The sequence below is a fragment of the Ranitomeya variabilis genome, chromosome 7 (genome assembly GCF_051348905.1).
Source record: "Ranitomeya variabilis isolate aRanVar5 chromosome 7, aRanVar5.hap1, whole genome shotgun sequence".
Lineage (NCBI taxonomy): Eukaryota > Metazoa > Chordata > Amphibia > Anura > Dendrobatidae > Ranitomeya > Ranitomeya variabilis.
The window spans coordinates 180,370,125-180,383,021 of record NC_135238.1 but is presented as its reverse complement, the minus strand read 5'-3'; positions in this window follow the sequence as shown (position 1 = coordinate 180,383,021).

Below are 12,897 nucleotides of genomic sequence, written 5' to 3'. Positions count from 1 at the left end.
GGGGAGCGGACAGGAGCACGGGGGAGCGAACAGGGGGACGGAGGGGGGTACCGGACAGAACGGAGGACTGGGGAGGAGATCGGGGGCGGTGGGGGGGGCCAGAACATGATTTCCAGCCATGGCAGATGCTATTGCAGCATCGGCCATGGCTGGATTGCAATATTTCACCATTTTCATAGGTGAAATATTGCAAATTGCTCTGATTGGCTGTTGCACTTTCAACAGCCAATCAGAGCGATCGTAGCCACGTGGGGGCAAAGCCACCCCCCCCCTAGGCTGAAGTACAACTCCCCCTCTCCCTGCAGATCGGGTAAAATAGGAATTAACCCTTTCACCCGATCTGCAGGGAAGCGATCATTCCATGACGCCACATAGGCGTCATGGGTCGGGAAGGGGTTAAACAGGGTGACGAATGGAAAACTGCATTTAACACGCCCGAAGGCCATTTTGAATACCTTGTGATGCCTTTCGGGCTTTCTAATGCTCCATCTGTATTTCAGTCCTTCATGCATGATATTTTTCGCAATTATCTTGATAAATTCATGATTGTATATTTGGATGATATTTAGATTTTTTTCCGATGATTGGGAGTCTCATGTGAAGCAGGTCAGGATGGTATTTCAGATCCTTCGTGATAATGCTTTATTTGTGAAGGGGTCTAAATGCCTATTTGGAGTTCAGAAGGTTTCTTTTTTGGGTTTCATTTTTTCTCCCTCGTCTATAGAAATGGATCCTGTTAAGGTCCAAGCCATTCATGATTGGATTCAACCCACATCTGTGAAGAGCCTTCCGAAATTTTTGGGCTTTGCTAATTTTTATCGCCGTTTCATTGCCAACTTTTCTAGTGTGGTTAAGCCCCTGACCGATTTGACGAAGAAAGGCGCTGTGACGAATTGGTCCTCTGTGGTGGATGACGCCTTCCAGAAGCTTAAACGCCGATTTACTTCTGCCCCTGTGTTGCGTCAGCCAAAAGTTTCTCTTCCTTTTCAGGTTGAGGTTGACGCTTCTGAGATTGGGGCAGTTTTGTCTCAGAGGAGTTCTGATGGTTCTTTGATGAAACCGTGTGCCTTCTTTTCCAGAAAGTTTTCGCCTGCGGAGCGCAATTATGATGTTGGCAATCGGGAGTTGTTGGCTATGAAATGGGCATTTGAGGAGTGGCGACATTGGCTTGAGGGAGCCAAGCACCGCGTTGTGGTCTTGACCGATCATAAGAATCTGATTTACATCGAGTCTGCCAAGCGGTTGAATCCTAATCCTAGACAGGCTCGATGGTCCCTTTTTTTCTCCCGTTTTGATTTTGTGGTATCGTATCTTCCGGGATCTAAGAATGTTAAGGCTGATGCCCTCTCTAGTTTTTTGCCTGATTCTCCAGGAGTCCTTGAGCCGGTTGGCATTCTCAAGGAGGAGGTGATTCTTTCTGCCATTTCCCCTGATTTACGGCGGGTGCTTCAGGAATTTCAGGCTGATAAACCGGACCGCTGTCGGTGACCCCTCCTCAAGGGGGGGGGGGGTACTGTTGTGAATTCCGCTCTTGGGCTCCCTCCGGTGGCTGTAAGTGGCACTATTGTGAGTTCTGTTCTTGGGCTCCCTCCGGTGGTTATAAGTGGTACGGCTGCTCCTTGGATTTAGCAGTCTGCAGCTGCTTCCACTGATTGTCTATTCGGGCTCGGCTATTTAGCCTGGCTCTGTCCTTCAGTTAATGCCAGTTGTCAATGTTCCTGGTTGGATTCACATCTCTTCTTGGATTTCTCTGCTATTCTGACCAGATCATCAAAGATAAGTCCTGGCTTGGTTCTTTGCAGTCCATATGTTGTGGACTTAATAGTTTAGTACATTCTATGTTTTTTCTAGTCCAGCTTGTCAGTATGGATTTATTCAGTTAAGCTGGAAGCTCTGGAGCAGATTTATCCTCCACACCTTTAGTCAAGTGGTGGAGATTTTTGTAAACTCTGTGGTTGATTTTTCTACTATTTTAATACTGACCGCATAGTATTCTGTCCTGTTCTATCTACTGTATCTAGCTAGTAGTGGCCTCCTTTGCTACATCCTGGTTTAATTCTGTGTGTGTCATTTCCCTCTCCACTCACAGTCAATATTTGTGGGGGGCTGTCTATCCTTTGGGGATTTTCTCTGAGGCAAGATAGCTTTCCTGTTTCTATCTTTAGGGGTATTTAGTCCTCCGGCTGTGACGAGGTGTCTAGGGAGTGACAGGAACATTCCACGGCTACTTCTAGTTGTGTTAAGTTCAGGGTCTGCGGTCAGTAAAGGTACCACCTCCTCCAGAGCACGTCCCATGTTGCTCCTAAACCACCAGTTCAAAACAGTCTACACTTTGTCTATCGTGGATCACTACTCCAGATTCCTGGTAGTTGTCCCTGTCAAGGATCTGACACCAAGGACCACAGCCAGAGCTTTCCAACTGCACTTCTGTAGACCTCATGGTTATCCTGAAAAAGTACTTACTGATCAAGGACCAGCCTTTGAAGTGGAGGTATTTCAGGAGTTCGGCAACTTGTATGGATGCAAAAAGATTAAAACCACTCCGTATCATCCCCAAACCAATGGAATGTGCGAGAAAATAAATCAAGTAGTGATTGATATACTGAACACATTGCCTTCACATGAAAGAAACTCGTGGCCAGAAAAGTTACCAGACTTGGTAGATTTGTACAACCATGTCCCAGTGAATTTCACCAACTGTACTCCTGCGTACTTGATGAGAGGAAGACCCAGTCAACTACAGTTGATCTAGACATGGGAGTCTTAACCCCAGAAAATACCGCACCAGATACAGATTGGGAAACTGAGAAAAGAAAGTGTTGTGAATTCTGCTCTTGGGCTCCCTCCGGTGGTTGTTGGTGGTAATGCAGTTGTTTTTGGGTTGCAATCCTGGGCAGGTGTTCCTGCTGATTGCAGCTCTGACTGGGCTATTTAGGTGTGCAGGATTCATAAGTCATTGCCAGTTGTCCATTGTTCTTGGAGGTCTTGCATCTCTGTCTGGTTCCTCCTGCCCTGCTGCCAATATCAGCAAAGATCAGTGTCTGGTTTTGTTTCTGCAGCACACATGCAGTGTGCTTTACAATTCAGTGCTATTCATTGTTTTGTTTAGTCCAGCTTTGACTGTGTTTGGATTTATTCAGTCAAGTTGGATTCTCAGGAGATGCAGATATACATTCCATGTCTTTAGTTAGATGGTGGAATTTTTGTATTATCTGCTGTGGATATTTTTAGGGTTTTAATACTGACCGCTTAGTATTCTGTCCTATCCTTTTCTATTTAGCTAGAGTGGCCTCTTTTGCTAAATCCTGTTTTCTGCCTGTGTGTGTCTTCCTCTTATACTCACAGTAAATATTTGTGGGGGGCTGCCTATCCTTTGGGGTTCTGCTCTGAGGCAAGATAGAATTCCCATTTCCATCTATAGGGGTATTTAGTCCTCCGGCTGTGTCGAGGTGTCTAGGATGTGTTAGGTACACCCCACAACTACTTCTAGTTGCGGTGTCAGTTTAGGGATTGCGGTCAGTACAGGTTCCACCTACTCCTGAGAAAGTCCATGCGGCTCCAAGGTCACCAGATCATAACAAGAAAGGTACCGCCAAGTACAAGAGTGCGTAGAGAAAGGCTATCACAAGCGAGACAAAAGCAAGATAGAGATTATAACCAACGTGCCGCTGCAATTCACTTATCACCAGGTGAACAAGTGTTCAAAGGTAAAAGGAGATTGCACAAACTTGATGACCAGTGGGAAGCGGAACCTTACACGATCCTACCTTCAAACTTTGACAACACGAAAGTCTACCTTATCAGTAAAGACGGAGGAGAAACTTCGACTGCGGTATCCAGAGACCATCTCAAAATATGCCCTGATAACTGGACTCAAGATACATCAGGTCATAGTGAAACCTGTCTTAATTAGTGTTGAGCATTCCGATTCTGAAATATCGGGTATCGACCAATATTCGCTGTATCAGACTTCAGATACTTTTAGAATATCGAATACCGGAATCGGAAGTTCCCATAATGCAATGAGCCAGTTTGATTTTATTCAGCCAATGAGGAACCTAAGAAGTGTGGGCACATCCTGTTAGGCATGTTAACTAATGGCATGGCTGTGATTGGCTGCTGAAATGATGTCATAATGCACTATGAAAGCCGCCGCCGCCGCCACCATTGTGGATGCCCTCTGCTGTGAATTTAGTTAGGGACAGGACGCTGCTGTTCTGAGGGACAGGACGCTGCTGTTCTGAGGGACAGGACGCTGCTGTTCTGAGGGACAGGACGCTGCTGTTCTGAGGGACAGGACGCTGCTGTTCTGAGGGACAGGACGCTGCTGTTCTGAGGGACAGGACGCTGCTGTTCTGAGGGACAGGAGGCTGCTGTTCTGAGGGACAGGAGGCTGCTGTTCTGAGGGACAGGACGCTGCTGTTCTGAGGGACAGTTTGAGCTAGCGACTTGCTTTATTGTGCTTTACCCAGGCTACTTTATCAACCGCTGTGTGAGAAGCTTTCTTTTGCCTTGAAGCGCTGTTCACGGCTGTCTGCGAGGTCTCTTTGTGTCAGTGCAGCTTACGCTGTAGGGTGTTCTGCAGCCACCTCCGGTTGTAGTCCGCTCAGCATGCGTCATTGCCTCATACATTGTCCTTTTTTGCATTAGTGCTGCTCATTTTTCCTGATTTCTCCTATTAGTGTGGTTCCATCCGTATCCAGCTATATTGGTTGCAAACACTATATAGGAGTAGATAGAGGAGCCTTTCTGCAGCCTTGCAGCGCTACTGCACAGTTCTCTGCACTGTTCACGGCTGTCTGCGAGGTCTCTGTGTGTGAGTGCAGCTCACGCTGTAGTGTGTTCTGCAGCCACCTCCGGTTGTAGTCCGCTCAGTGTGCGTCACTGCCTCATACATTGTCCTTTTTTGCATTAGTGCTGCTCATTTTTCCTGATTTCTCCTATTAGTGTAGTTCCATCCGTATCCAGCTAGATTGCTTGCAAAAAAACTACATAGGAGTAGATAGAGCCGCCTTTCTGCAGCTTTGTGCCCTGCAGCCCCAGCCAGATTAGTATTAGCTTATTTTTTGGAGCCTCATCTATTGCATTGTAGGTTACCTTCCTGCATTGTAATAGCTACAAAAAGTTTGTGACACTATCGGTTTTACATCTTTGAACACATCGTCTTTTTGTGAAAAAAAAAAGTAAATAAAGTTCACCAAACAGTCCACTTTACAGTTGTGTAGGCCACATTAGCTCATATTAAAGTCTAGTCCACACTATATAAAATTAGTGTGTCTTATACCTGTTAGCAGCTGTTCAGGAATAAGCACACTAAGCCCTTAGTACATTTCTGCCTATCTGTATCAGTCTACCAAGATGAATAAGGCAGGGAGTAAGGCCTACCAAGATGAAGAAGGCAGGGAGTAAGGCACGTGGTCGTGGGAGTGGAGTTTCTGCAGGGAGAGGACATGGGGATTCTGTGCCTGCTGTAAGGCACGTGGTCGTGGGAGTGGAGTTTCTGCAGGGAGAGGACGTGGGGATTCTGTGCCTGCTGTGGGCACCAGTCACTCAGCATCCCCCAGTTTTACCAGGGAACAGTCCTTTATGCGCAGCTTTGTAGGAGCTCGCCGTACCCCACTGCTGCGGGAGGACCAAATTGAAGCCGTTGTCGGATGGATGGTATCTAACGCATCGACTTCAATTAGTTCCAGATCCTCTCAGGTCCTGAGCACTGCAGAGCACCCATCTGTCTCTTCACCACCTAACAAATTGCCCAGGCAGTCAGAGAGCCCTGGACAGGAGCTCTACTTCTGTTCTCTGAATCTCTTGGCTTGGAAAGACGGGGCCAGCCAAGCAGCATTCTAGAATTTGAACAAGAGGTAGTATGCAGTGATGCGCAACCACTTTGTCTCTCTGAATCTGAAGAGGCGGGTGGGCCAGTGCCTATGGTCAGCACACCTCATTACGCATCTGATGATGAGACTCAGGTGCCACTTTCTGGTGCATACTGTGCTGTCGAGACTACCGAGGAGAAGCAGTTGTTTGAAGAGGGTAGTGTAGATGTTGAGGTCCTTGACCCATCATGGCGTGAGGTACAGGAAGGTGGTGGGAGCAGCTCTGAGGAAGAGATTCCCTGAATGGCCCAAAAAGGAGGAAGAGGGAGGGGGCAGACTTGGTTGCCTGTAGCCTCCACTTCGGCACCCATTAGGAGCATGCATCTTCCAAAACCCAAAATGGGCGCTCCCAAGACTTGCAGTGCCTGGTCCATTTTTGACCCAGTTGCAGGTGACATTTGCTTTGTCAAATGCAAGCTGTGTAATCAGAAAATGAATAGAGGGAAGTGTCAGCAACCTCAATACCACAAATATGTGGAAACGTGCGGACCAAGCACGTGGTGGAGTTACAAAGACACACTGAAGACTTAGGCCAACCTACAGCGCCACCTACCACCTCTTCAGCTCGTGTTGTAGCCTCCTCCTCCAGTTCACACACAGCTGGTTCGGCTTCCTCACAGGATCGCCATGGAAGAACCTCTGGCACTGTTGTACAGAGACACAGTGTCATTACACCCACAGCACCACGTACGCTGTCATCCTCACACTCCCAGGCCAGTCTGCATCCATCGGTAGCACAGGCAAGGGAGAAAAGGCACCCATACTCGGCAAACCACCCCCGAGCAAAGGCTCTGAATGCTGGCATTGCAAAACTACTGTCCCTTGAAATGCTATCATTGTAACTTCATGGCATTAACAGTCCCACAATACAACGTACCCAGCCGCTTTTATTTCAGCAGGCAAGCCGTCCCTGCCCTGCAAAAGCATGTGGAGGGAAAAATTAAACATGCACTACTAAACGCCGTCAGTAGCAAGGTCCACCTGACCACCGATGTGTGGACCAGTAAGCATGGACAGGGACGATACCTTTCCCTCACTGCCCATTGGGTTAATGTTGTTGAGCTGGGTACAGATAGTGCGAGTGGCGCTGGACGTGTTCTGCCAACTCCAAGGATTGCAGGAATCCAGTCTGTACACATTGACTCCTCTTCATACTCCAGTTCATCTGAATCAGTGCTGCAGGAGCCATCACGGTCTACCAACCACATGGACCCGTGAACGCTTACCTGTTACGACCGATAAGAGCACAGCCAACAGGCCGTATTGAAATTAATTTCTTTGGGGAATCGAAGCCACACAGCGCAGGAGCTCTGGAATGCCATCAAGCAGCAGAGCGACGTGTGGTTTGTGCCAGCGAATCTTCAGCCAGGCATGGTAGTGTGTGACAATGGCCGAAATCTGGTGGCAGCTCTGGGCCTAGGCAACCTCACTCACATCCCATGTCTGGCACATGTGCTCAACTTGGTCGTGCAGAGTTTTTTGAGGGACTATCCGGATCTTGATGCACTGCTGCACAAGGTCCGCATAGAGTGAACTCACTTGCGGCGTTCCAGCATGGCAAGATCGCGCATTGCAGCTCTGCAGTGCTGATTCCGCCTTCCGGAACATTGCATCATATGTGACCTACCCACCAGGTGGAATTCAACACTACATATGTTGGAGAGGTTGTGTGAGCAGCAGGCAGCAGTAATGGAGTACCAGCTGCATCAGGCGCAAACAAGTCGCACTGCACGCCGTTCACACTTCACCACCACTGAGTGGGCCTCTATGAAGGACATCTGCCACGTTTTGCATGCCTTCGATGATTCCACGCGGATGGCGAGTGAAGATGATGCACTAGTCTGCATGACTATCCCCCTTATCTGCCTGCTTGAAAAAACACTGCAAGCACAAAGGGAGGAGGTTTTGGAAGAGGTGGAGGATGAGGAGTCACAAATGCCATCTGCTTCTGGACAGTCTGTGCAACGTGGTTCTTCACAAAGGCCTAGGCAGTGGACACTTTGTGAGGATGAGGAGTCAATGGAGGAGGAAGACATCTGTCCAGAGGAGGGAGGTACACAATGCTCTAGTAGTCAGTATGTAGAGCGAGGGATGCAGAGCAGGCAGAGATGACGCCTCAAGCAGGGGACAGGGTTTCTTGGCCAGTTGGCAGTCTGCAGCACATGGTTGATTTCATGCTGCAGTGCCTGAGAAACGACCGCTGCATCACCCACATTCTCAACACGGCTGATTATTGGGTGTCCACCCTCCTAGATCCTCGCTACCGGGACAACTTACAAAGCCTCATAACACCGTTGAGAGCGTAAAATGCGGGAGTACCAAGAAACACTGGTGCATTCCATTATGTTCTCCACTCCACCCGAGAGCAGTGCTGCTAGTGCTTTACAAAGCAGCTCAGTGCGTCGAGGCAGTGGAGGAAGCCAATATTACCCCAGCAGTGGAACCTGAAAAGCCACCCTCTGCTATTGGTGAAACTGTCAGACCTATGGTGAATCTGAGACCACGCAGACAATTACCTAGTATACCTACACATAGTACATACACTGGTGGGTACACTACAACAGAAATAGCAGACCAGGAATTATGCAGGTCTACTCTTAGTACCAAAGGTCAAATCCCAGCCAGGTACAAGGACTAAAAATGTCAATACTTACTGTTATTTGTTGAATTGTTTGCTTATCTTAGTTACAAGTTTAAAATAGACATTGTGGTAATGAACAATGTTTACCCAAAAACTTTCATTGTAAATAGTTTGGCACCCTCATGGTGCACACTGGTTCTGCCCACTTACGGCATGGGTAGAACCTTGTTTATTTCATCTGACCAAAGACAATACCGGATGTACTTTTATAGACTTGTTTTTGCAACGTTCAGGTGTCCTTACCTCCCATACAGGGAAGCCAAAGTTTATTATTGTTCAAATGTTTGTCAAATTGTTTGCATTATTTAACATGTATTTTGTTATTCTTCTTTTCCCAGTACGGGAGTACTGGATTTAGCGCAGGGGGAATGTGGCACCTCAGGAGTTCGTGTACCACAGTAGTGCTGTCTTTCTCTCGGGAAGGGTAGTGCTATGTCCGGAGACAAGTGGGATTCCCTTTGGTAGGTTTACACACACACAACACCTTCCAATTCCAGGCCAGGAGGAGGAGCTCAAAACCCTGTTTTAGGGCAGCTTCCCTCAATAAAGATCCTGGTTTGGAGGGGGAGAAAGCTCAGTCTGGAGTAGGAGTCTGTGTGCGAGGACAGACAAGAGTGGAGCACAGAGGGAAGTGAGAGCTGTTGTGAATTTGTTCTTGGGCTCCCTCTGGTGGCCTTTAGCAATATGGCTGGTCTTGGCTGGGTTCAGCTGTTTCATTTTCCTGCTAAGCGGGGCCTATTTAATCCAGCTGGACCTTCACTTGTTGCCTGCTGTCGGTGTATTCAGTCCTGATTCATTGCTCTCCTGAATATTCCTTGTGACCAGTCTCCTGCTAGGAGAAGCTAAGTTTGCTTGTTCATTTTGCTCATGATTTCCTTGAAAACGTTTCTCAGTATATTATGAGTTCAGTCCAGCTTGCTTTTATGTGATTTTTCGCTTGCTGGTTAGTTCTGGGGTGCAGAGTTCGCCCCTCACATCGTGAGTCGGTGTGGGGGTTCTTGTATTCTCTGCGTGGTTTATTTTTGATAGTTTTTGTACTGACCGCACAGACTCCTATCTATTTCCTGTCTATCTAGTATTAGCGGGCCTCATTTGCTAAACCTGTTTTAAACCTGTCTATGTTTGTATTTTCCCCTTAACTCACCGTTATTATTTGTGGGGGGCTATCTAAAACTTTGGGGTTATTTCTCTGAGGCAAGTGAGGTCTTTGCTTTCTCTCTAGGGGTAGTCAGTTTCTCAGGCTGTGAAGAGGCGTCTAGGTTTTCAGGTAACACTCCACGGCTACCTTTAGTGTGTGTGGATAGGATCAGGATTGCGGTCAGTATAGCTTCCACATTCCCAGAACTCGTCCTACTATTCTGGTTATATGTTTCAGGTCAGTCTTGAGATCCTACCACCGGATCATAACAGTACAGCAGGCCACAAAGTGTTAATGCAGCAGAAGAGGGAGAAGAGAAATCCTAAGGTCATTTTTTTTTTTTTCTCTGCACTGTGTTTAGCCTCTCTCCTCCCCTTAATCTCTGGGTGGTTCTGAATGCAGCTACTGATATGGACATTCAGAGTCTGTCTTCTAGTGTGGATCACCTCACTGCAAGGGTACAGGGCATTCAGGATTATGTAATCCGCAGTCCTATGTCAGAACCTAAAATACCTATTCCTGAGCTGTTCTCCGGAGATAGATCTAGGTTTTTGAACTTTAAGAATAATTGTAAGTTATTCCTTTCTCTGAGACCTCGCTCATCTGGTGACTCTGTTCAGCAAGTTAAAATTGTTAATTCTTTGTTACGTGGCGACCCTCAAGATTGGGCATTCTCTCTGGTGCCAGGAGATCCTGCACTGCTAAATGTTGATGCGTTTTTTCTGGCGCTTGGAGTGCTTTATGAGGAACCAAATCTGGTAGACCAAGCAGAGAAGGTTTTGCTGGCTCTCTCTCAAGGTCAGGATGAAGCAGAGGTTTATTGTCAGAAGTTTAGGAAGTGGTCAGTGCTCACTCAGTGGAATGAGTGCGCCCTGGCGGCGATTTTCAGAAAGGGTCTTTCTGAAGCCCTTAAAGATGTTATGGTGGGGTTCCCCACGCCTGCGGGTCTGAATGAGTCAATGTCTTTGGCCATTCAGATTGATCGGCGTTTGCGGGAGCGCAAACCTGTGCACCATCTGGCGATATTTTCTGAGCAGAAACCTGAGCCTATGCAATGCGACAGGATTCTGACCAGAGTTGAACGGCAAAACTACAGACGTCAGAACGGGTTGTGCTGTTACTGTGGTGATTCTGCTCATGTTATCTCAGCATGCTCTAAGCGCACAAAAAACTTCGCTAAGTCTGTCACCATTGGTACTGTACAGCCTAAATTCATTTTGTCTGTTACTTTGATTTGCTCTCTGTCATCCTACTCAGTTATGGCTTTTGTGGATTCGGGTGCTGCCCTGAATTTGATGGATTTGTCATTTGCCAGGCGCTGTGGTTTTATCTTGGAGCCTTTACAATTCCCTATCCCACTAAAGGGAATTGATGCTACATCATTGGCCAAGAATAAACCTCAGTACTGGACTCAATTGACCATGTGCATGGCTCCTGCACATCAGGAGGTGATTCGCTTTTTGGTGCTACATAATTTGCATGATGTTGTCGTATTGGGTCTGCCATGGCTGCAGGCTCATAACCCAGTCCTGGATCGGAAAGCAATGTCTGTGTCAAGTTGGGGTTGCCAGGGAATTCATGGCGATGCTCCTTTGGTGTCAATTGCTTCTTCTACTCCTTCTGAAGTCCCTGAATTTTTGTCGGACTACCAGGATGTATTTGATGAGCCCAAATCCAGTGCCCTACCTCCTCATAGGGATTGTGATTGTGCCATAAACCTGATTCCTGGTAGTAAGTTCCCTAAGGGACGACTTTTTAATTTATCTGTACCAGAACATGCCGCTATGCGGAGTTATATAAAGGAGTCCTTGGAGAAGGGACATATTCGCCCGTCCTCGTCCCCTTTGGGAGCGGGGTTCTTTTCTGTGGCCAAGAAGGATGGTTCTCTGAGACCCTGTATAGATTATCGCCTTCTAAATAACATCACGGTCAAATTTCAGTACCCCTTGCCACTGTTGTCCGATCTATTTGCCCGGATTAGGGGGGCCAGTTGGTTCACCAAGATAGATCTTCGAGGTGCGTATAATCTTGTGCACATAAAGCAGGGCGATGAATGGAAAACAGCATTTAATACGCCCGAAGGCCATTTTGAGTACTTGGTGATGCCTTTTGGGCTTTCTAATGCCCCCTCTGTGTTTCAGTCCTTCATGCACGACATCTTCCGAGAGTATCTTGATAGATTTATGATTGTGTACCTGGATGATATTTTGGTCTTTTCTGATGATTGGGAGTCTCATGTGAAGCAGGTCAGGTTGGTATTTCAGGTCCTGCGTGCCAATGCCTTGTTTGTGAAGGGCTCTAAATGTCTCTTCAGAGTCCAGAAGGTTTCCTTTTTGGGCTTTATTTTTTCTCCTTCTGCTATTGAGATGGATCCAGTCAAGGTCCAGGCTATTCATGACTGGACTCAACCTACACTCACTGGCCACTTTATTAGGTACACCTGTCCAACTTCTTGTTAACACTTAATTTCTAATCAGCCAATCACATGGCGGCAACTCAGTGCATTTAGGCATGTAGACATGGTCAAGACAATCTCCTGCAGTTCAAACCGAGCATCAGTATGGGGAAGAAAGGTGATTTGAGTGCCTTTGAACGTGGCATGGTTGTTGGTGCCAGAAGGGCTGGTCTGAGTATTTCAGAAACTGCTGATCTACTGGGATTTTCACGCACAACCATCTCTAGGGTTTACAGAGAATGGTCCGAAAAAGAAAAAAAATCCAGTGAGCGGCAGTTCTGTGAGCGGAAATGCCTTGTTGATGCCAGAGGTCAGAGGAGAATGGGCAGACTGGTTCGAGCTGATAGAAAGGCAACAGTGACTCAAATCGCCACCCGTTACAACCAAGGTAGGCCTAAGAGCATCTCTGAACGCACAGTGCGTCGAACTTTGAGGCAGATGGGCTACAGCAGCAGAAGACCACACCGGGTACCACTCCTTTCAGCTAAGAACAGGAAACTGAGGCTACAATTTGTACAAGCTCATCGAAATTGGACAGTAGAAGATTGGAAAAACGTTGCTTGGTCTGATGAGTCTCGATTTCTGCTGCGACATTCGGATGGTAGGGTCAGAATTTGGCGTAAACAACATGAAAGCATGGATCCATCCAGCCTTGTATGGAGCATCTTTGGGATGTGCAGCCGACAAATCTGCGGCAACTGTGTGATGCCATCATGTCAATATGGACCAAAATCTCTGAGGAATGCTTCCAGCACCTTGTTGAATCTATGCCACGAAGAATTGAGGC